General features: G+C 37.1%; 1 non-coding gene across 1 annotated transcript; it reads right to left on the reverse strand.

Moving 5' to 3' along the window:
- Window positions 1-23,477: 23,477 nt before the first annotated feature.
- LOC112700406 (small nucleolar RNA R71) lies at window positions 23,478-23,581 on the reverse strand. Its single transcript, XR_003153313.1, has one exon. It is a non-coding gene; the product is annotated as a small nucleolar RNA R71 (small nucleolar RNA).
- Window positions 23,582-25,931: the final 2,350 nt, after the last annotated feature.

The raw sequence follows: 25,931 nt of genomic DNA on the forward strand, positions 1-25,931 counted from the left end.
GTGTGAGCTCCCACATTAAGTCTTAACTCCCAAAACTTTCAATGCTTCATCTTGAATACTCCCTAAACCATCAGACCGATTAACCATCGGCTTTGATACCACTTGTAGGCCGCCGTGGAGAGCTTTTAACCATCGAAGAGACTTCAGGGACGAACAAAGTAAGAGAACATAAAATGAAATAATATCACATCTAATTCAAAAATTTAATGTGTTAAGTTAATGGATCTCTCATCTTATAAACTTCTTACTCCACCAGACCGAAAGACCATCGGCTTTGATACTACTTGTTGGGTTGCCCTGGAGAGCTTTCGACTATCAGAGAAACTTCAGGGAGGAACCAAGTGAGAGAACATAAAATGAGTTAACACCACATCCATCTCAAAATTTTAAGTTGTTAAGTTAATGGTCTCTCATATTATAAACTCCTCACTCTTTCTTTTTTTCTTTGATGTGAGACTAACTTAATGCAAAACTCACACTTGCTACTTAACAATCTCCCCCTCAAGTGTGAGATTCCACATCGAGCATTAACTTCTCCTCTTTCTAACTCCTCCATCACATATATGTATTCGTCTATCACACTGCCACACAACACTGTGGGACACGCTGTCTGGACCACCTTTGCAGAAAAATTTTCGATACTTCACCATGAGTACTCCTTAAACCACAAGACTGATTAACCATCAACGCTGATACTACTTGTTGGGCCGTCCTGGATAGTTCTCGACCATCAGAGAAACTTCAAAGAAGAACCAGGTGACAGAACATAAAATGAGAAGACACTATATCCAACTCAAAACCTAGTTGAATGTAGTGTCTTCTCATCTTATATTCTCTCATTTAGTTCCTCCCAAAAGTATCTCCGGTGATCGAGATCTCTCCATGACGGTCCAACAAGTGGTATCAGAGTGGATGGTTAGTTGGTCTAGTGATTTAAGGAGTATTTTAGATGAAATATCGAAAGTCTTTGCAACAAAGGTAGTCTGGATGGCATATCCCATGTTATTTTGCAGTAGTATGATAGACAAATACTCTTATATGGTGGAGGAGCTAAAAAGAGGGGGAGTTGATGTTTGATGTGGAATCTCACACTTGAGGGAGAGATTGTTAAGTAGCAAGTGTGAGGAGTGTCATAAAATTAGTTTCATATCAAAGAAAACAAGAAAGAATGAGGAGTTTATAAGATGAGAGACCCATTAACTTAATACCTTTAGGTTTTGAGTTGGATGTGGTGTCTCCTAGTTAGATATATATGACATCACAAAGTAACACAATAATGTATATTCATCATAATTGTGGATAAGGAAAGAAAAAAAAGGAGAAAAGAGATAAAATAGTTAGTGGATTTTCTTTATTATAAAATCCAATAGACATGACATTAAAAAGTAACACAATAATAGACATTCATCTTAACTATGAATAAGGAAAGAAAAAGAAAAGAAAAAATAGATAAAATAGTTAGTAGATTCTCTTTATTAAAAATTGCATGAGATATAAAATGGTTAGTAGATTCTCTTAACCACCGGGAAGACTTGGGGAGGAACTAAGTGAGAGAACATAAAATGAGAAGATACCACATCCAATTCAAAACCTTAAAGTGTCAAGTTAATACACTCTTTAACCAGTAATTTATCGGTTGAACCAATAAACCATTATACCAGTAACTTGACCGGTTTGATCACCGGTTCAGTTTTGACAACTATGATAGTAAGAGTTAAATTAAGCCTAATGTGTACAAAATCTCACCAAATTTTGTCATGTATTTTTTATTTCAATGGCTTTGGTAAATAGACTCAACCATGTGCTACTTCTTTTTCTACAATAGATAGTATCAATGCAATAAGTAAGAGTTACTTGTAGCATATCATTTTCATAAGAAAAGGTAGTAATTTAAATGCACTCTAGTTATTTTTGTGGGTATTGATATTAACATATAGTATCATAGTACTACATGGTTTCATGATTACATAGCAATAAATATAGATAAACAAAATCCTTTTCTTCTTACGAGAACCAAAGTGCAGGATGGTCAGGGAAAGATGATAATTACAACAGTTGGTATTGGGACTGAATGGGGGAAGTTGATGGAAACTTTAAGCGAGGGAGGTGAGGAGGAGACTCTATTGAAAAAAATTCTGAACAAACTAAGTGATTGCACTGAAAGAATATTTAAAGAAATTGTACACATTATTTTCATTACTTGATTGTTTCTTCATTTGTAATTTTCATTGCCTTAATGACCTTAACCATAACCATTAATGCTTCACACTTTGCCTTTAATAGGAAGGTTTGTATGTTGCTGATGCATGTGAATTTCTTTAATTTTGGTAGTAAGGACTGCTTTAGTTGCACTGACTGCATTCATGCCAACCAACCCATATGGTGCATTGGGCTTATTAAACTACAAGAAAGAAAAGAGGCGCACATTGGCAATTAAATCCTGATATTTTGTTCATCTATATTTCTTGCATCCAAGTGAACGATATGCAAGAGAAGACACAGGAGTTATCATCATGGTATAGTATTTTAATTGTTGTTTGTGGGTGATTTATAGTGGTATAAGATAATACCCTTATCCTATACTTCTACGCCGCCCTGGGCCTATCCTCTCTAACGGTGATGAGCTGGGTTTAAGAGGCTCATTCTAGAGAAGGCCTGTCTTTGAAAAGGAAGTAGCTGATATAGTAGCTTCTTTCCTCTCTAACGGTGATGAGTTGGGTTTAAGAGGCTCATTCTAGAGAAGGCCTGTCTTTGAAAAGGAAGTAGCTGTTATAGTGGCTTCTTATATAGTCAGTTCTCCTGGAGCAAGAGGCGGAAACCAAAAAACCGATAAATCGGACCTAATACCGGTCCGGTCCAAGATTAGGACCGCTTAAGGTAAGAAACCATCACAAACCGGTCACATTCGGTGCAAATTGGACTGGACCGAACCGTTCAGTCCAATTGAAGGCAAATCTTTTGCAAATCCACCATGCTCCAGCGCTGCCAAGTGTCAAGGCTTGTGATTTTTGAAAATTTTGAAGCCTTCTGAAAATTTTTTCAAAATGCATTAAATGGGTTTTGAACCCATTAACCCAAGGTTACAACAAAGACACCCTTACCATCAATCTAGCAATGCTTCTTACTAATATATATACAAATTATAATACATATAGCAATCTTTTATTTTACTTATATTCAATTTATTTTAATTTCAAAGTCACTCGTTTTTAAATCAATTATATTTTATTTAACTATAAATTTGATTATATATATATAAATTAAAAAGATAAACAAAAATATTTATTAATCACAATTTATTTTTTCTTTTTATGATTATATAATATCTATTAATATTATATTTTCAATAAATACTTATAATATATAATAATAGGTAAAGACTCACATGTAGTAGTCTTCATATGAAGTTGATAGTTGAAAATCGTTAGATAATATTTAGTCAAACTTGTCAAATCATCTAACTGTTTTTAAATATCAACTTTATATGAAAACAACTGTACGTGACTTTTCACTTTTCACCTATAATAATATAATAATATAATAAATATAAACTAATTAATAAAGTATTAAAATTTAAAAATGATAATTATTTTTATAAAAACAAAATAAAAGTACTTATAATAAATAAAAAATAATTAAAATTTATATAATTATTTAATTATACCGGGTTAACTGGTTCGATCAGTGACCTACCGGTTAAACTAGTAATCTAGTGACCGAGTAACCTGACCGGTTCGATCACCGGTTCGATTCTGACAACTATGCTTCTCATGCATAACAGGAATAAATTTTGGCCTTCTAACTAACCAAGATATAGTTAAGTATATTCTTGATCTTATCTACATTAGCTTTCAATTGTTTCCCTTATAAATGAGATATGCGTAATTTACACTTATTAATCATGTATTGGATATTAATCAATTTCACCTTTACAGGAGAATGTCTCTATTTTGGAAATACAAGAGCATCGACAGATTAATTGTTCTGATTTGGGACTTCCAAACCTAACTCATGAGTGCACCACTTGTGGCTCTAAAGCCATTCGTTCAGTTGAGGATGTATATCCGTACATTTTATACTCTAAAGCTATGAAGCACAGACACTCCACTTAGTTACCGTGTCTGCATGTCGGACACATTTTGGACACGATACTCACCGACACTCGTCCGACACGCGTGTCTACTGTGTCCAACTGTGTGTTAATAAAGAATAGAAAATTTTTCTCCAGACACAACTAAATACCATCATGTGTTAGTGTGTCCAATCTTATTCTTAACATGGATTATTAAAATAAATTTAGAAATAGTATATATTATTATTTATTAAAAAATAAATATTTTAAATACTTTATATAATTAAAATAATTAAAAAATTATTTATGTTTCAATATCAAGAAAATATAAAAATATTACAACGATTTACCTGAAGGTAAGGATTTTAAAATTTGCGTGTTGGTGTGTCCTGTATCATGTCGTGTACCGTATCTGTGCATCATAGCTCTAAAGTCATTCATTTATCTCAAGGTAAGGATGTATTTCAAGACAATTTATTTAGAGATTATCATTTGTAAATATACTAGTAAAGACCGTGAATGATTAAGATTTAATTTCAGGCTATTATGGAATAATTAAATTTAACATTACTATACCCCACCCTTATTTTCTATCGGAGATGGCACAAATTTTGAACAAAATCTGTCCTGCTTGTAAATCTATTCTAGAAGAATTATTGAGTATGGTCAGTTATGTTTGACTTCTGTCAAATATTACTATTGTTAATTTTATAGATATTCTAAGAAATTATACTATAAGCCATATGTATATGTTTCTTTATTGTTGTTTGGGTTGGCCTGAATGAGTTGAATTTGTATTTTTTTTTTCATTATTATCTACTTCTATTGATAGTTCAAGTGTCTTCTTACAGGATGCTCTGTTATTCTTTGGAACCAAACGGTCTAATGGTTATAATTATTGTTCTGTAAGTTAATGTGGCTTCATCCTTTCTTAGAATCAATTTTGGTTTTGATTTTTTTTATATTGTTCTTTTGTTTTGTATTATGCATAGATTTTTGTGCATCAAGCAAGAAAATAATTATCCAAAAATGAAATTCAGAATTTTGTCCAACAATCTCTTCTGAAAAAATGCAATTATTATTGAAATAAACGCAAAAAACATAGAGTACCTGAAGATTTTTGAAATTCCATCCCTTTTGATTCTCAACAAAAAGAAAGTGGCATAAACCAAACAGAGGGGCTTTATTCCCTTATAAAATAGCATTTCCCACTTTTACATATGTTATTCAATTTTCAGGGGCTGTTTTTCATTTTTAAAAGGTTAACTATTTATTATTGTCTCTAATGAAAATGCTTCTTCGAAGCTTAAACTTGTGTCTTATAACATTTAGCACATTATTTAGTATATACAAATAAGATAGGTCCAAAGGATATTAATGCAACAATTATATATGATACATGCAATTATAAATCTAATTTCAAATTGGGCTTGATTGCAAAAAGGTACATGCATCAGCTCCAATATTGGGATTCGAATTTTATTTACTTGATGATGATGATATTTGGCATTTCCCTTTTGATTTCAGGTTCTTTGTTTGCTGGAAGATGTTGATCGAGATTTTGTTCCACAAATGGAGTTACTTGGTCTTAATTGCTTCCCGGTGACGCCAAATTGCCATTGTGTGACAGAAGTCATGCATGCTTTTGCTAATAGAAACGTGTTGACTTTTATAAAAAAGAAGTGGTGGTGTTGTCCTGTACAAAAAAGAAGAGCTTCAAATAGTAGACTTGTTTTATGGTGACGGTGATAAAATATTGATAAATAGGCCATCTTTCCATACATCAACACTCAATGATTTCTCTCTCGGTTAACCCACTTTGTTGTTTCCCACTGTCTGGGGATTTTGATGGTGATTGTCTTCATGGTATATTCCACATTCAGTTGCTGCAAGAATTGAGCTAAATTGGATATCACTTTTAAATTGTTAAACTTAATAAAAGATCACTTTCCATTAATCAAATTATAATATTTTATCATGAAATAATATTAATAATTTGATATTTTTAGCTTAGTTAAATAATAAAATGCAAATTAATAAAATAAAATAAAATAAAATGTAAAAATACAAATAATTTCAAACATACATATAAGTGTACAAAATATTATTTACACACCAAAATCAGCCATCAAATATGTGTATAAATATTTATAATTGAAATTTTTTTTAATGTATATTTTATATTTCAATGTGTATTCTATTCTAATAGCTGATTTTAGTATACGCTTAATATGATTGTTAAGTGTAATATAGAATTTTGTTTATTTATTTTAAAATAAAAATCCTGGAATTGAGCCAAAAGAATACGACAAGCTACGTTATTTTTCAGCATACAAAAAATGAGGTAGTTTAAGTACCCCCTATTTTCTTTTTCCATCGATCATTTTACACTCTTCATTCTCTTCTACAATTATTATTATTGTTGTTGTTATTGTTCTAGGGCTTTATCTATAAGAAGGATTAATATTGAAATCAAATATTCTCATTGATGGAATGTTTCACAAAAGAGGACAACTTTGGTGAAAAAGAAAAGCATATGTGGAAGATTGCTTAAGCTTATCTTCTACAAGCTCAATGCAACAGTACAAAATAAGTTCAAGTAGATTCAAGGTACACACAATGTCAACTGCAAGCTGATCATAATCATTCTTGTTTTCTGTCATAATCCCACTCACCAAAGTGCGCAAAGGAAGCATCCATTCATTGTAGGCCTTCACTAAATTGCTCCTAGATAATACTCCAGTACGGTTTGTCTTTCCTGATACAAATAAGGACCAACCATTCACTTTTAAGTTTGATTGAATCTGCCAACGACAAAGATATGCAAAAAGTGATATTTTATCCCACTAGACAGGATCGACGACATGATCAAACAATGAAGTGATATCATAAATTGTTTACACTTTTTAATGAAAAGTTAATCTTATTTCCTGTTATAGAAAAATCCATCATCCAAGCGGTTCGTTGACTATAGTTTTCTACTTGATGGTAATCAGTGGCTAAGATACTTCAAGAGATATTTCTGCTTTTGTCCCGTGCCAAGTTGAGAGACACTTTTGTTTTTGTCGCTTGATTAACAGAAACAGAGAAATGAGTAGAGGAGAAAAAATAACACCAGATATATCCTGGTTCAGCTACTAGGTGCAATGTAGCCTACATCTAGTCTCCATCACAAAATGATGGAATTTCACTATGTTTTCACAAGATTACAGACACTAATTTCTCCCTAGGAACTACCCATTCCTATCTGGGACAAATCCAGATTCTACCCCAATCTGAATTTGACTAGACCTCAATCTAGCTTTCAACATCAAAGTGCTAACCCAACTTGCATGGGAATCCCCACAGAATCATGAAACAAAACAGAAAGATGTACGAAGAAACTCTAAGACATCTATGACTTTTTCTCTAATTTTGATCATTACTTTTTACCTCTCACTGGCTTTTTCTTACAAACCTCACCATGTTTGCCTTTTTTTCATGAGACTCAGACAGACAAAACTAAGAAAAAAAAAAACAAAATGAACACCATTGAAGGAGAAGAACTTAGAAATCTTAGGAAGCTATGAGAACTCTGTGATTTTCACTTACTCTCTTTGATCTCAACCCTTGGCCGCTCAACCAACCCAGCAACTTTTTCTCCAACCTTAGAGTAGCAGCGGCTTGAACAGAGGAGAGAGAAAGAGAGAGGGAACCCGAACCTGCTTGCATATACCTCTCTCATCCTTTTTCATCCATCTTCTTCAATCTTGACCGTTGATCTTGACTTTGACCCTAAAAATTGATTCTGACCATTGATGAAGCTTTGACCCAAGGTGGCTTCACATTCTCCATGGTTTCTTATTCCATGCATGTGACCTTGGAGCTTTTCTTCTTGATCCTCGGTGATGCACAAATGAGGAAACAAACTTTTGTTGAGCTTTGACTCAGAGATCTTTGATGTTAGGACATCTTGGCTAGTTTTACAAGCCATTTTTAGTATGTTTTAGAATAGTTTCATGCATTTTCTTAGTTATAAGCAAGCATTTGGATGAGTTATATATGCATGTCTTGATTCAATCAAACATAGTGAATTATATACATTTTCATGAGATTAATGCAAATAAATAATTGATGCAATGAATGATGCATTATCTTGTGATTATTGCAAGGCTTTGATACACTCTTTTGATTGATTACATGCAAGGAAGAAGCAGAGATAAGGTGGCATTAGTGGCCACATTAACGTCACTAACACCAGCATTCAAGGAGGAGTGGCGTTAGTGGCCACATTAACGTCACTAACGCCAGTGTCAACGTGAGCCTCAAGAAGGATTGGTGGCGTTACTGGCCACGTTCACGCTACTAACACCAGTATTAACGTAGGGGAAGCAAGGAAGAGTGGCGTTAGTGGTGGAGTTAGCCACTCACTAACGCCAGCGATGGCATCACTCCAAGGAAGGATTGGTGTTAGTGGCAAAGTTAGTGCCACTAACGCCAGTGCTAACATGACACAAGGCAAGATTAGTGGCATTAGTGGCCACGTTAATGCCACTAATGCCAAGAGCAACGTTGGCCAAGAGCAAGGTGTGGCAGAGTGCCACTAACGCTAATGATAATGCTGGAGCAAGGAAGAATTATGGTGTTAGTGGCCACCTTAATGCCACTAACGCCAGCACTAACGCCAGTGACTATGCAACGTTAGCTACACCAACATCCACACTAACGCCAATACTGCCTCAACTAACACCTTCCAGAAAGCTGAGAAAAGCCCAAAAAGTTTGCTAACTGCTTCAACTAAGGATAAGGGTCCACATCCAAGTACTTGAAGACTCATGATGAGCGGATATTTTATACGCTTTTTAGCATCATTTTCATATAATTTTTAGCATATTTTGTTTAGTTTTTATTAAGTTTTTATAGGTTTTAGTGTTAAATTCATATTTTTGAATTCTACTTTGAGTTTGTGTATTTTTGTGCAATTTCAGGTATTTTCTGGCTAAAATTGAGGAGCTCGAGCAAAAGTTTGATTCAGAGACAGAGAAAGCACTGCAGATGCTGTCTAAATCTGACCTCCTTTCACTTGGAAGAGCTTTTCTGGAGCTACAATAGTCCAAATAGAGCATTCTAAACGGCTGTGAAAATCCAACTTCCAGAGCTTTTCAACAATGTATAATAGTCCATATTTTGCTTCAGATTAGAAGGCCCAAAACTAGCGTCCAACGCCAGCTTCCTGCCTCTTCCAGGCGTCCAGCGCCCAAGGAGCAGAGACCAGCATCCAAACGCCCAAAAAGGGCCCTCTAGCCAGCGTTCCATGCCCTAGAGGTCCCCTAGCACGTGGATCTCATCAAAGCTCAGCCCAAACACTCACCAAGTAGGCCCCAGAAGTGGATTTTAGCACTAAATAGACTAATTTACCCTTGCTAGTCATCTATTTAGTATATAAGTGTTATTTTACATTCTCCAAAAGGGAGGACACACATTAATTTTGAGTTTTGCATTGTATTTCCTTTCATTATGAGTTTGTAAACCTCCTAGGTTGAGGGGAGGAGCCCTGCTGAGTCCTATGAATTAATAAAAGTATTACTGTTTCTTCTTCGATCCGTGTTTGATTTATTTTTAAGATGTATATTCGTTCTTCAACATGGTGAATAGGATGATCAGTGACAATCAGCTCTGTTCATCATACTAAGACGAACGTGCCTGACAAACACCCACGTCTAGTTCGGCTCGTGTGAATACGTGACTGGAAAGCATAAACAGCCAGCTATGTTTATACATCTCTCAGACGACTAATCCACGACTTCATTGGGGACTTCTCGAGACACCAGTTCAGCCTATTTCTGGGGAAACTAGGGTTTCTGTGGTATAGGCTAGAACCCAAAGAAGCAGCATTCTCTGATCCAGAAGATTAGAACTTGTCTGTGGCATTTTGAGTAGGATCATCAAGAGAATGAACTACTAGAGCTTCACCCTCTGTCAGATTGGATGACCACGGCTAATGGCGTTTGATTTAGAGCAGAGAAGATTGATGACCACATCCCACGGTGTCAATCACATACAGCGTGCCGTTGAAGAAATCACTCACAAGCAAAGAAGGCAGTAATACCAGAGTTAATCCAGAAAGGCAAAGCAACTCCAATCCTCGACTATATTCCTATCCCTGAGTATTATTTAATTCACAAAGTATTTTATACACTTTTCTTTATTCCTTTAATGCAATTAAGCCTCAATCCTTCAACCTTCTGATTCTCCTGACTAAGACCTGCAAGATAACCATAGCTTGCTTCAAACCACAATCCTCGTGGGATCGACCCTGACTCGCTGAGGTATTACTTGAATGACCCAGTGCACTTGCTGGTACAGCTGTACGGAGTGTGGGGATTCGTGCACCAACTCACTTGACGATCAGAGAGTAGTATAAATAAGTGGCATTTTGAACTTCAAAAAGGGGGGGGGATACACAGCATACAGAGACTCACACACTTTACACACTATACTTGGATTTATTATCTCTTTCTATAATTACTTTCATGCACTTTTACTTTTCATCTGAGTTTTCTAGAGCTATGAACAGCTAAACCCCTTCTTCATTGGGGGAGGGAGCTCTATTATAATTTGATGGATCAATAATGAGTTTTTTTCTTCTTCTATTCATTCTCTTTGATTTACTTGAAAGCTTTCGTATTTCATCCAATTGTTTAATTATCTCGGAAGAAAAATTATTCATACTTGGATTCCATCTGAACCTTAGAAGAGGAATGATAGAATCATGCTAGAAATGCTTTCTCATACTGAACTAGATCGGGAGATGGACGGATATAGTGACATATAATCCGCCCGATACTTTGATCTAGGAAAGTATGTGGTATAATCAGTGACCATATTTCATCTCTTCTCATGAGCAATTAGATCAAGGAATTGGGCAATTGTTCAAGTTTAGAGAGATTAAATTGCCAAGAAATTTGGATTCAATAACTTAATATTGCCAAGAGATCAATGAGTTGTATGGATTGAGGAAGAAATGAGAATGACTTAATCCGGAGAATGCAATATCTCCTGAATCCAATGAACTTTCCCATTCTTATTTCCCTATTCTTACATTCTGTTTATCTACTTTTATGCTAATTACCCCATTCCCATTTAATTCCCTGTTATTTACTTTCTGCCATTTTCATTCAAGTAATTTATATTCATGCAATTTAATTCCGTAATTTACCTTCTAGTCATTTACATTTCTTGTCATTTACGTTTCCTGCTAATTAAATTCTTGCAATCTATACACAATTATGCTCAGTTTAACTAGATTATCTCTTTGACTACAATTGCTCAACAATCAATATCTGTGGAATTCGACATCACTCTATTGTGAGTTTTTACTTGACGACAATTTGGTATACTTGTCGAAGGAAGATTGTAGAGATACAAAATTCCACGATCAAGTTTATGGCACCGCTGCCGGGAATTGATTTTGTATTGACAATTGCTAAGTCAAGTGATTCCTAGATTGAACATTTTCTTTTCATTTCTTGCTAACCACTCTAACTTAGTTGATTCATTTTAATTTTCAGCAATTTCATTCACTTTTCATTGAATATACACTCAGCTGACTTCTAATCCACTAACTATTTGATAAATTGCATCAACTAACTCTAAATCCACTCTTTCAACAAAGTGATTTCCTTCACCTAGTTTTATTGTGTTGTTGTTTGCGTATGCCAGGAGGGAGGAAGGGAGCATCAACCTCCTTTGATTCTGAAATTGAGAGGACCTTCCTTAGACTAAGGAGGGAAGCAAGAGGTAAAGGAATAATTGGTGAAGAAGAGGTGGAAGAAGATCTAGACGTGACCATGGAAGAAGAAGTGCACAATCACCATGGTGAGGGTGGTGGTAACAATGTTGGACCAGTAAGAAGAGTGTTAGGCTCCTTCATCAATCCCAACCCTGGGAATTGTGGAAGCAGCATCCTGACACCAAGTGTTCATGCCAATAACTTCGAACTCAAGCCACAAATGATCACCTTTGTCCAAAACAACTGTCAATTTGGAGGGGGAGCTCAAGAGGATCTTAATCAGCACTTGTCCACTTTTCTGAGAATCTGTGACACTATGAAAACTAATGGTGTTCCTCAAGAGGTCTATAGATTGCTCTTGTTCCCTTTCTCTCTTAGGGACAAGGCATACAAGTGGCTTGAATCCTTTCCCAAGGAAAGCCTTACCATGTGGGAAGATGTGGTGAACCAATTCCTGAAAAAATTCTACCCTCCCTAAAGGATCATCAAGCTGTAGACAGAGGTGCAAACCTTCAGGCAACTAGATGGGGAAACCCTCTATGAAGCCTGGGAGAGGTATAAGGAGCTAACAAGAAGATGTCCCCCTGGCATGTTTAATGAGTGGGTTTAATTATACATTTTCTATGAAGGTTTGTCTTAAGAGGCAAAGAAGGCCCTGGACCACTCATTAGGAGGCTCTCTTAATACCAAGAAGACCATTGAGGAGGCTAAAGACATCATAGAAATAGTGGCCAACAATGAGTACTTCTATGCATCAGATAGGAATTCCAATAGGGGAGTGATGGAGTTAAGCCAAGTGGATGCTCTGTTAGTTCTGAACAAACTGATCACCAATCAATTGGTAGTTTTCACCAAATAAATGGAGAAAACTCAGGTTGCACCAATCAACACCCAACCACCAGTTCAAGAGGAAAGTTGCACATATAAAGGATGTGATTGGGAACAAGTGAATTACGTTAGAAACTCATCAAGATAGCCCTATGATCCTCACTCCAAAACTTATAACCCTGGTTGGAAGAACCACCCAAACTTTGGGTGGAGAGGCCAGCAAAACCAGACCCAAGACCACAGGCCACAAAACTCTAACCATTACAGCAATCCCAATTATCAACCCTCTAACCAAAGACCATAGCAAGCCCCACATAACACTTCCTTCCAGCCTCACTATCAAGCACAGAATAGCCATCCTCAACCTCCAATTTCTAGCCTAATTTCACATCCTCCCTCTGAAGATAAGCTATCAAGGATAGAGAATCTATTGGGAAAGCTATTGGAGGAAGTAAGGTCCAATATGCAAAATCAAGGAGCTGCCATCAAGAAGCTTGAGGCACAGGTAGGATATCTTTCCAAGTAAATTCCCATGCCTACCCACAATTTTCCTAGCGACACTATGGCCAACCCAAGGGAAGAATATAAGGCCATTACACTAAGAAGTGGGAAGGTAGTGAAGGAAGCTTCAAATGAAATACAAGAAAAGGAAGCTGATGAAAGCTCAAGGGACAAAAAAGAAGAAGAAGCACCTGTCTCCAAACCACCCAAGGAAAAAGAGGTTCTGAAGCCTTACATCCCAAAAGCTCCTTATCCACAACGTTTAAGGAAGGCTGGGAAGGACGCCCAATTCTCTAGATTTTTAGAGATCTTCAAGAAACTCCAAATTAACGTCCCTTTTGCTGAAGCATTAGAGTAGATGACTCTTTACGCTAAGTTTCTGAAGGAATTAATGACCAAGAAGAGGGATTGGAAAAGTGATGAAACAGTGGTGTTAATCAAGGAGTGCAGTGCCATGATTCAACGAAAGCTGCCTCAAAAATTGAAGGATCATGGGAACTTCTAAATCCCTTGTGTTATAGGGAACATCACTGTGGAGAAAGCCCTATGTGATTTGGGAGCTAGCATTAATTTGATGTCCTTAGCAATGATGAAGAAAATGAGGATTGAGAAAGCTAAACCAACAAGAATGGCACTTTAATTGGCAGATAGATCCTTCAAGTTTCCTCACGGGATAGTAGAGGATTTGCTAATAAAGATGGGAAACTTCATATTTTCAGCAGACTTTGTAGTGTTGGTTATGGAGGAAGAGGCCAAAGCTTCAATTATTCTGATTCTCAGCAACAGCTAGAGCAATCATTGATGTCCAAAAAAGAGAATTGGTTCTTAGACTACATGAAGAGAAAATGGTCTTTAATGTATTCAAAGCCATGAGTTACCCAAAGAAACCACTTGGAGAATGCATGCTGCTGGATACAGTTGAGTCCTCTGTACAAGAAGTCCTAGAAGAAGAGGAACTTGAAGAAGTAGTAGAAGAAGATTAACAATCAAGCAATGAAACTCCACCAATCCAACCAACAGACATGATCACTCTAATCATGTTGGAAGAGAAAAAGGAGGAAAGGGAAGCACCCAAACTGAAACTGAAAATATTACCTCCCACTCTCAAGTATGCTTACTTGGGGAGTAATGAAACTTACCCAGTGATTATCAATTCCACCTTAAGTTAAGAACAAGAGAAGGAGTTGATTGAAGTGCTACAAAAGCACAGAGATGCTATTGGATGGACCCTTGCAGATTTGAAGGGGATAAGTCCCTCCATGTGTATGCATAAGATTCTCTTGGAGAATGATGCCAAGCCTTCCATTCAACCACAAAGGAGATTGAACCCAGTCATAAAAGAAGTGGTACAAAGGGAGGTGTTGAAGCTATGGCAAGCAGTGGTTATCTACCCCATTTCAGACAGCCCTTGGGTGAGCCCCGTGCAAGTAGTGCCAAGGAAAGGATAGATAACAGTGGTACCCAATGAGAAGAATGAGCCTATTCCTACAAGAACTGTCACTGGATGGCGGATGTGCATCAACTACAGAAAGCTCAATGAGGCTACACGAAAGGACCACTTTCCATTCCCTTTCATGGACCAAATATTGGAGAGACTTGCCGGGCATGAATACTACTGCTTCTTGGACGGCTATTCAGGCTACAACCAGATTGTAGTTGACCCAAAGGACCAGGAGAAAACCTGTTTCACTTGCCCATATGGTGTCTTCGCTTATAGACGCATGCCCTTTGGATTGTGCAATGCACCCACCACTTTCCAAAGATGCATGCTATCTATATTTTCAGATATGATTGAAAATTTTATTGAGGTATTTATGGATAATTTTTCAATGTTTGAAAATTCTTTTCCTAATTGCTTGTACCACCTTGCCTTGGTGCTAAAGAGATGCCAAGAAACTAACCTTGTTTTGAATTGGAAAAAATGCCATTTTATGATAACTGAAGGAATAGTCCTTGGTCACAAAATCTCTCATAAAGGTATAGAGGTGGATAGAGCCAAAGTGGAAGTAATTGAGAAATTACCTCCACCTAATAATGTTAAAGGAATTAGGAGCTTTCTAGGACATGCTGGTTTCTACAAAAGGTTCATTATAAACTTTTCAAAAATTGCCAAACCTTTGAGTAACTTATTTGTCTCTGATGTACCTATTGTTTTTTATCAAGAGTGCATGCTGGCTTTTGAGAATCTCAAAAGAAAGCTTTCCTCCGCACCGATCATAGCCCTACCTAACTAGGATTTACCTTTTGAGCTAATGTGTGATGCATCAGACTTTGCTATTGGGGCAGTATTGGGACAGAGAAAAGATAAATTAGTGCATGTTATATATTATGCCAGCAAAGTCCTTAATGAAGCTCAAAAGAATTACACCACCACTGAGAAAGAATTACTGGCCATAGTATTTGCATTTGATAAATTTAGATCATACCTCATTGGTTCTAAAGTGATTGTTTTTACTGATCATGCATCACTAAAATATCTGCTTGCCAAGCAAGAGTCCAAACCAAGATTGATAAGGTGGATATTACTACTTCAAGAGTTCAACATTGAGATCAAAGATAAGAAAGGAGTAGAGAACAAGGTAGTAGACCACCTGTCAAGAATCCCATGTGAAGAAAGAAAAGCACACACCCCTTGTGTGAATGAATGTTTTTCGGATGAGCAATTGATGTTGATTCAGAGGGCACCATGGTTCGTGGATATTGCCAATTTCAAAGCCACTGGGGAGCTACCTTTGGAAATCGAGAAACATCAAAAGAGAAAGCTCATCAATCATGCCAAATATTTCATTTGGGATGAACCATATCTCTTCAAAAGATGTTCTGATAGAATACTTAGAAGGTGCATCTTAGAGGAAGAAGGGCAAGAAGTTTTATGGAATTGTCATGGTTCCTGTTATGGAGGACATTTTGGAGGAGAAAGAACTACGGGCAAGGTACTGCGATGTGGGTTCTTTTTGCCCACCATTTTCAAGGATGCAAGGGAACTAGTGAAGAAATGAAATGAGTGCCAGAGGGCTAGAAATCTACTAAAAAAGAATGAAATGCCACAGAATTTCATCTTAGAACTTGAGTTATTCGATGTATGGGAGATTGATTTCATGGGATCATTCCCAACATCATACTTGAATAAATACATTATAGTGGCAGTAGATTATGTATCCAAGTGGGTAGAGGTAATAGCAACTCCAACAAATGACAACAAGGTAGTGATAAACTTCCTTAGAAAAAACATATTCAGCATGTTTGGGGTCCCTAAGGATCTCATAAGTGATGGAGGAAGCCATTTATGTAATAGACCATTAGAAACCATCCTCCTCAGATATGGGGTTAAACATAAGATGGCCACACTTTATTACCCCCAAACCAGTGGACAAATGGAAATATCCAACAGAGAACTCAAGAGAATCCTTGAGAAAACTGTACGGGCTTCAAGGAAAGGCTGGTCGAAGAAGCTATATGATTCACTTTGGGCCTATAGGATAGCCTTCAAAATACCAATTGGAATGTCCCCATACTAATTGGTGTATGGAAAAGCTTGTCATCTTTCAGTGGAGCTTGAACACAGAGCATTTGGGCCCTCAAGTTACTGAATTTTGATAATAATGCTGCTGGTGAAAGAAAAATCTTGCAACTAAATGAATTAGAGGAATTCAGATCCCAAGCCTATGAGAATGTCAAGATCTATAAGGAGAAGGTAAAGAAATGGCATGATCAAAGGCTAGCACCAAGGAGTTTTGTAGAAGGACAGAAGGTTCTCATCTACAATTCCAAGTTGAAGCTCTTTCCTAGGAGGTTAAGGTCAAGGTGGTTAGGACCCTTTCTGGACACATAGAGATCATGGAGGAAAGCTCACAGTGAACCTTTTACGGTGAATGGACAAAGGCTCAAACACTATCTGGGCAACATGGGGAAAATCCCCAAGATGAAGTACAATCTCAGCTGAGATAACAACCGTCAAGTTAATGATGTTAAAGAAGTGCTTGTTGGGAGGCAACCCAACCAGAGGTAACTTTCTTTTCTTATTTATTTCAATAACAGAGTTAAGTAGATTTCCCTGTATTGTAAGGAGCTAAGTTTGGTATTGCACACCAAAATGATATCATAAGTAAATAATTCAAGGGTGAATGTGTGATGCTAAGTTTGGTGTTCTACCACAGATTTCATGAAAACACATTGCAACCCTCCAAATAGCATGACTAGTCACTAACTCTAAATAATTATAGAAACTACTTAACAGTTGTTCACTTCTAGTTCATACTTTGTTTTCTTAATAAAAGCACATGATGTTTCTTGCATGTATTCGATTGTTACATATAGAGGTAGGGAAGGAACTAAGTTTGGTGTTCAGACGCCAACTTAAGTTCAAAAATCACAAGCATACATGCATGCTAACCATCTCTCAAGTGCTTGGGGAACAAGCAACTTCCAATACTCTTGCAGGCAGTCATTTCATCTCTTTGGGGATAACAGGCATCATCATGTGGAAAGACAAAAGAAGGACATAAAGGTCAAAAGTGATGATGGGTAGGAGCGAGCAAGAAGACACCAAGAGGTTGTATTGTTACTTAACTGTCTCCAGTTTGAAGTGGTTTAGTTGGAAGTGCAATTGTACCCTGTTTTCAATTCAGTCATTTGCACTTAGTTTCTTTTATGTTATTTTGGCTTGTTAGCTTAATGCCTATATCATTTCACCTTATTTGGATTGTATGCTTTGTTTCTTAAGTTTCAATAAAAGAAATGTTATGTAACAGAAGAGTAAAAGTCCAACTTAGTAGAAGATGAATAAGGTCCTAAGGTTATGTGGTGGTATTTGCTAACTAAGTTGGTTCACTAATAAGGGTGAAGGCTAGAATATCTCTTTAAGTATGAGCTTAATGTGCATTTTATGAAACATAAATGAATAAAAAGATCCTGAAAAAAAAAGAAAGAAAATGAAAAAGAAAGAAGAGAGCAAGCAATAAAGTTAGGCACCAATAGCTTGAATCATGAGATATGTGCCTGTGGTGTTTTTGTACATGGATATGCTTGGATGATTAAGTTCTAATGAGTGCTTCATCACTTGATAACTAAGGTTAACTAACCCAGGATTATCAACTAAAAGTCCACTATCAAGAGCAACCTTGCTACAAAGCATTTAGTAACCCAAAGAGGTGCTAGGTACCAATATCTTAGGGATAAGTTACAAGCCATGTGCCTGTGATGTGTATGTATTGAGGAGAGGCTTGAGTAAGTAAGTCCTCAGAGGTGTTTCAACATCTAGCACCTTGAACCAACTGGTTCAGAAGTGCTGGCTAAAAGCTTATCATAAAGAGTTGCCATAACACAGAGTACATAGCTAAATAAAGTAATAAGCCTCTAGCAAGAAGAAAAAGAAAGCAAAGTTAAGCTAAGGATCAAAGAATAAGAGTCTCATAGAAGGCAACAGAGTTAGTACCTAAGAGCATATTATAGTTTAGAAACCAATAACAGTTTGAACCTAAGTTGTCATGCATGAAACCCCATGAACCAGGACTTGAAATCTCTCAACAAGGACTCGTATCTCTCTGTATTCTCATTCATTTTTCTTATGTTTATCACTTGCTTGGGGACAAGCAAAATTTAAGTTTGATGTTGTGATGCCAGGGCATCTTGTCTAGTTTTACAAGCCATTTTTAGTAGCTTTTAGAATAATTTCATGCATTTTCTTATACAATAAGCAAGCATTTGGATGAGTTATATATGCATGTCTTGATTCAATCAAACATAGTGAATTATATACATTTTCATGAAATTAATGCAAATAACTAATTGATGCAATGAACGATGCATTATCTTGTGATTATAGTAAGGCTTTGATGCACTCGTTTGATTGATTATATGCAAGGAAAAAGCAGAGACAAGGTGGCGTTAGTGGCCAAGTTAGATACACGAACGCCAGCAATAATGTGGGCAATGGATGGCTTGTGGCGTTAGTGGCCAATTTAACGCCACTAATGCCAGTGTCAACACCATCATTCAAGGAGGAGTGGCGTTAGTGGCCACGTTAATGCCACTAACGGCAGTATTAACATAGGGGAAGCAAGGAAGAGTGGCGTTAGTGGTGGAGTTAGCCACTCACTAACGCCAGCGATGGCATCACTCCAAGGAAGGATTGGCGTTAGTGGCAAAGTTAGTGCCACTAATGCCAGTGCTAACATGACACAAGGCAAGATTGGTGAAGTTAGTAGTGGCGTTGGTGCCACTAACGCCAGCGACAGGGGCCACAAGGGAAGATTGATAGCGTTAGTGGCCACGTTAATGCCACTAACGCCAAGAGCAACACTGGCCAAGAGCAAGATGTGGTGTTAGTGGCCACGTTAGTGCCACTAATGCCCGTGATAATTGATGAGCGGATAATTTATACGCTTTTTGGCATTGTTTTTAGGTAGTTTTCAGTAAGTTCAAGCTACTTTTAGGGATGTTTTCATTAGTTTTTATGTTAAATTCACATTTCTGGACTTTACTATGAGTTTGTGTGTTTTTCTGTGATTTCAGGTAAATTCTGGCTGAAATTGAGGGACTTGAGCCAAACTCTGAAAAGGGCTGACAAAAGGACTGCTGATGCTGTTGGAATCTGACCTCCCTGCACTCAAAATGGATTTTCTGGAGCTACAGAACTCCAATTGGCGCGTTCTCAACGGCGTTGGAAAGTAGACATCCAGAGCTTTCCAGCAATATATAATAGTTCATACTTTGTTCGGAAATTGATGACGTACCTTGGCGTTGAACGCCAAGTACATGCTGCTGTCTGGAGTTAAACGCCAGAAAAACGTCATGATCCGGAGTTGAACGCCCAAAACACGTCATAACTTGGAGTTCAACTCCAAGAAAAGCCTCAGCTCGTAGATAGATCAAGCTCAGCCCAAGCATACACCAAGTGGGCCCCGGAAGTGGATTTATGCATCAATTACTTACTCATGTAAACCCTAGTAGCTAGTCTAGTATAAATAGGATAAGTTACTATTGTATTAGACAATCTTTTGACAGTTTAATCTCTTGACTGTTTAGCCTTTGATTATTCGATCTCTTGATCACTCAAGGGGGCTGGCCATTCGGCCATGCCTGAACCTTTTACTTATGTATTTTCAACAGTGGAGTTTCTGCACACCATAGATTAAGGGTGTGGAGCTCTGCTGTACCTCAAGTTTCAATACAATCACTATTTCTTTTTATTCAATTCTCTCTTATTCTTATTCCAAGTTATACGTTATACTTAACTTGATGAATGTGATGATCCGTGACACTCATCATCATTCTCACCTATGAACGCGCGTGATTGACAACCACTTCCGTTCTACCTTAGGCCGGGCGCATATCTCTTAGATTCCCCAACAGAATCTTCGTGGTATAAGCTAGATAGATGGCGGCATTCATGAGGATCCGGAAAGTCTAACCTTATCTGTGGTATTCCGAGTAGGATCCTGGGAATCCGGAAAGTCTAACCGTGTCTGTGGTATTCCGAGTAGGATTCTGGTATTGAATGACTGTGACGAGCTTCAAACTCCTGAAGGCTGGGGGTTCGTGACAAACGCAAAAGAATCAATGGATTCTATTCCAACCTGATTGAGAACCGACAGATGATTAGCCGTGCTGTGACAGAACATAGGAACGTTTTCACTGAGAGGACGGGATGTAGCCATCAACCAAGGGTGATGCCTCCAAACGATTAGCCGTGCAGTGACAGCGCATAGGACCATTTTCCCGAGAGGATTGAAAGTAGCCACCGATGATGGTGATGCCCTACATACAGCTTGCCATGGAAAGGAGTAAGAAGGATTGAAGGAAGAGTGAGTAGTGAAGCAGAGTTTCAAGAGGAGCACAGCATCTCCATACACCTATATGAAATTCTCACTATTGATTTACATAAGTATTCCTATCCCTTTTTATTTTCTTTTTATTATTAATTTTCGAAACCATAAACCAATTTAATCTGCCTAACTGAGATTTACAAGGTGACCATAGCTTGCTTCATACCAACAATCTCTGTGGGATCGACCCTTACTCACGTAAGGTTTATTACTTGGACGACCCAGTACACTTGCTGGTTAGTTGAACGGAGTTGTGAATTCAACTGGTGCCACAATAATGATTTCATACAAGTACAAAAGAATATGGATCACAATTTCGTCCACCAAGTTTTTGGCGCCGTTGCCGGGGACTATTTGAATTACAATTACATGCAACTACAGCACCAAGTTGATCCGGCAACAACACCAAGTTTTTGGCACCGTTGCCGGGGATTGTTCGAGTATGGACAACTGACAGTTCATCTTGTTGCTCAGATTAGGTAATTTTCTTTTCAAAAATCTTTTTCAAAAATTTTTCTTTTCTTTTTCGTTTTTCTAATAATGATTTTCGAAAAAAATTAATAAAAATCCAAAAAAAATTAATAAAATCATAAAAATAAAAAATATTTTGTGTTCTTGTTTGAGTCTTGAGTCAATTTTTAAGTTTGGTGTCAATTGCATGCTTTAAAAATTTTTCTTGCATTTTTTCGAAAAATTCATGCATTCATAGTGTTCTTCATGATCTTCAAGTTGTTCTTGACAAGTCTTCTTGTTTGATCTTGATGATTTCTTGTTTTGTGTTGTTTGTTGTTTTTCATATGCATTTTTTGTTTGTTAGAGTCCATGCATTAAAGATTTCTAAGTTTGGTGTCTTGCATGTTTTCTTTGCATCAAAAATTTTTCAAAATTATGTTCTTGATGTTCATCATGATCTTCAAAGCATTCTTGGTGTTCATCTTGACATTCATAGTGTTCTTGCATGCATTATGTGTTTGATCCAAAATTTTCATGTTTTGGGTCATGTTTGTGTTTTTCTCTCTCATAATTAAAAATTCAAAAATCAAAAAATATCTTTTCCTTTTTTCCCTCCAAATTTTCGAAATTTTGGGTTGACTTGGTCAAAAAGTTTTTAAAAATTAGTTGTTTCTTACAAGTCAAGTCAAAATTTCAATTTTAAAAATCTTATCTTTTCAAAATCTTTTTCAAAAATCATATCTTTTCCATTTTTTTATTTATTTATTTTTATGTTCGAAAATTTTAAAAATTATTTTTCAAAATCTTTTTCTTATCTTAATATCAAATTTTCGAAAATTAGCTAACAATTAATGTGATTGGTTCAAAAATTTGAAGTTTGTTACTTTCTTGTTAAGAAAGGTTCAATCTTTAAGTTCTAGAATCTTATCTTGTAGTTTCTTGTTAGTTAAGTCATTTTAAAAATTAGATCTTTTTATCCTTTATCTTATCTTTTTCAAAAAAAAAATTTTTTTTTTCTTTTTTCAAAATTTGATTTCAAAATATCTTATCTAACTTCTTATCTTCTTATCTTTTTCAAATTTGATTTTAATATCTTTTTCAATCAACTAACTAACTTTTTGTTTGTTTCTTATCTTTTTCAAAACCACCTAACTACTTTTCCCTCTCTAATTTTCGAAAATACCTCTCTCCTTTTCAAAAATTCTTTTTAATTAATTAAGTGTTTCATGTTTTAATTTTAATACCTTTTAATCTTAAAAAATACTAACCCTTTTTTTTCAAATTATTTTCGAAATTCCCCTCTCTTGTCTTCTTCTATTTAATTATTTAATTACTAACACTTCTCTTCACCTCTCTTCATCTAAAAATCCGAACTTATTATATCTCTTGTGTTTGGATTCTTCTACCCTTTTCTCCTTCTACTAACATAAAGGAATCTCTATACTGTGACATAGAGGATTCCTCTTTCTTTTCTTGTTTTCTTCTCTTTCACATGAGCAGGAACAGGGAAAAAGGCACTCTTGTTGAAATTGATCCAGAACCTGAAAGGACTCTGAAGAGGAAATTAAGAGAAGCTAAATTAAATTATTCTAAAGGTAACCTTTCAGAAATTTTCGAACAAGAGAAGGAGATGGCAGCCGAAAATAATAATAATGCAAGGAGAATGCTTGGTGACTTCACAAAGCCAACATCCAAATTTGATGGAAGAAGCATCTCCATTCCTGCCATTGGAGCCAATAACTTTGAGTTGAAACCTCAGCTAGTTGCCTTAATGCAACAAAACTGCAAGTTTTATGGACTTCCATCTGAAGATCCTTATCAGTTTTTAACTGAGTTCTTGCAGATCTGTGAGACTGTAAAGACGAATGGAGTTGATCCTGAAGTCTACAGACTCATGCTTTTCCCTTTTGCTGTAAGAGACAGAGCTAGAATATGGTTGGATTCACAACCTAAGGATAGCCTGGACTCCTGGGATAAGCTGGTCACTGCCTTCTTGGATAAATTCTTTCCTCCTCAAAAACTGAGCAAGTTGAGAGTGGATGTTCAAACCTTCAAACAAAAAGATGGTGAATCCCTCTATGAAGCTTGGGAAAGATACAAGCAGCTGACCAAAAGATGTCCATCTGACATGTTTTCAGAATGGACCATATTAGATATATTCTATTATGGTCTCTCTGAATTTTCGAAAATGTCATTGGACCATTCTGCAGGTGGATCCACTCACCTGAAGAAAACGCCTGAAGAGGCTCAAGAACTCATTGACATGGTTGCAAACAACCAATTTATGTACACCTCTGAGAGGAATTCCGTGAATAATGGGATACCTCAGAAGAAAGGAGTTCTTGAAATAGATGCTCTGAATGCCATATTGGCTCAGAACAAAGTGTTGACTCAACAGGTCAACATGATCTCTCAAAATCTGAATGGATGACAACATGCATCCAACATTACTAGAGAGGCAGCTTCTGAAGAAGCTTATGATCCTGAGAACCCTGCCATAGCAGAGGTTAATTACATGGGTGAACCTTATGGAAACACCTATAACTCATCATGGAGAAATCATCCAAATTTCTCATGGAAGGATCAACAAAAGCCTCAACAAGGCTTTAACAATGGTGGACGCACTAGGCTAGGCAATAGCAAGCCATATCCATCATCTTCTCAGCAACAGACAGAGAACTCTGAACAAAACACTTCTAATTTAGCCAATATAATCTCTGATCTGTCAAAGGCCACTTTCAGTTTCATGAATGAAACAATATCCTCCATCAGAAATTTGGAGGCACAAGTGGGCCAGCTGAGTAAGAAAGTTGTTGAAACTCCTCCCAGTACTCTCCCAAGCAATACAGAAGAGAATCCAAAAGGAGAGTGCAAGGCCATTGATTTAGTCAATATGGCCGAATGCACAAAGGAGGAGGAGGACGAAAATCCTAGTGAGGAAGACCTCCTGGGACGTCCTTCAAGCAAGAAGGAGTCTCCTATTAAGGATCCAAAGGAATCTGAGGCTCATATAGAGACCATAGAGATTCCATTAAACCTCCTTCTGCCATTCATGAGCTCTGAAGACTATTCTTCCTCTGAAGAGGATGAAGATGTGACTGGAGAGCAAATTGATCAATACTTAGGAGCTATCATGAAGCTGAATGCCAAGTTGTTTGGTAATGAGACTTGGGAAAGTGAACCTCCCTTGCTCATTAGTGAACTGGATACCTAGATTCAACAAATTCTACCTCAAAAGAAACAAGATCCTGGCAAGTTCTTAATACCTTGTACCATAGGCACCATGACCTTTGAAAAGGCTCTATGTGATCTAGGGTCAGGGATAAATCTTATGCCACTCTCTGTAATGGAGAAACTTGGGATCATTGAGGTACAACCTGCCTTGTTCTCATTACAATTGGCAGACAAGTCATTGAGACAAGCTTATGGATTAGTAGAGGACGTGCTAGTAAAGGTTGAAGGCCTTTACATCCCTACTGATTTCATAATCTTAGACACTAGGAAGGAAGAGGATGATTGCATCATCCTTGGAAGACCTTTCCTAGCCACAGCAGAAGCTGTGATAGATGTCAACAGAGGTGAATTAGTCCTTCAATTGAATGGGGACTACCTTGTGTTTAAGGCACATGGCCATCCCTCTGTGACAAAAGAGAGTAAGCATGAAGAGCTTCTCTCAGTTCAGAGTCAAGAAGAGCCCACACAGTCAAACTCTAAGTTTGGTGTTGTGAGGCTACAACCAAACTCTAGGTTTGGTGTTAAGACCCCATATCCAAACTCTAAGTTTGGTGTTGGGACTATACAATATTGACCTGATCACCTTGTGGCTCCATGAGAGCCACTGTCAAGCTATTGACATTAAAGAAGCGCTTGTTGGGAGGCAACCCAATTTTATTTATCTAATTTTTATTTTATTGTTATTTTGTGTTTTATTAGGTACATGATCATGAGGAGTCACGAAAAAATCATAAAAATTAAAAACAGAATCAAAAACAGCAGAAAAAAAATTCACACCCTGGAGGACGCACAGGCTGGCGTTCAACGCCAGTAAGATGCATCTGGCCGGCGTTCAACGCCAGAACAGAGCATCATTCTGGCGCTGAACGCCAGAAACAAGCAACATTCTGGTGCTGAACGCCAGGAATGTGCCCAGAGAAGAAAAGCTGGCGCTGAACGCCAGCAACAAGCATGAAACTGGCGTTCAACGCCAGAAACATGCTTTACATGGGCGTTGAACGCCCAGAATGTGCACCAATGGGCGTTTAAACGCCAGAATGGTGTGCAAAGGCATTTTACATGCCTATTTGGTGCAGGGATGGAATTCCTTGACACCTCAGGACCTATGGACCCCACAGGATCACCTCAGGATCTGTGGACCCCACAGGATCCCCACCTAACATATTCCCACCTTACCTCATAATCCTATTTTTGTGATTTGTATTCCCCATGTCACACTTCCCAACACTCCTCACCAATCACCTCA

The sequence above is a fragment of the Arachis hypogaea genome, chromosome 6 (assembly GCF_003086295.3).
Source record: "Arachis hypogaea cultivar Tifrunner chromosome 6, arahy.Tifrunner.gnm2.J5K5, whole genome shotgun sequence".
NCBI classification, from domain to species: Eukaryota; Viridiplantae; Streptophyta; class Magnoliopsida; order Fabales; family Fabaceae; genus Arachis; species Arachis hypogaea.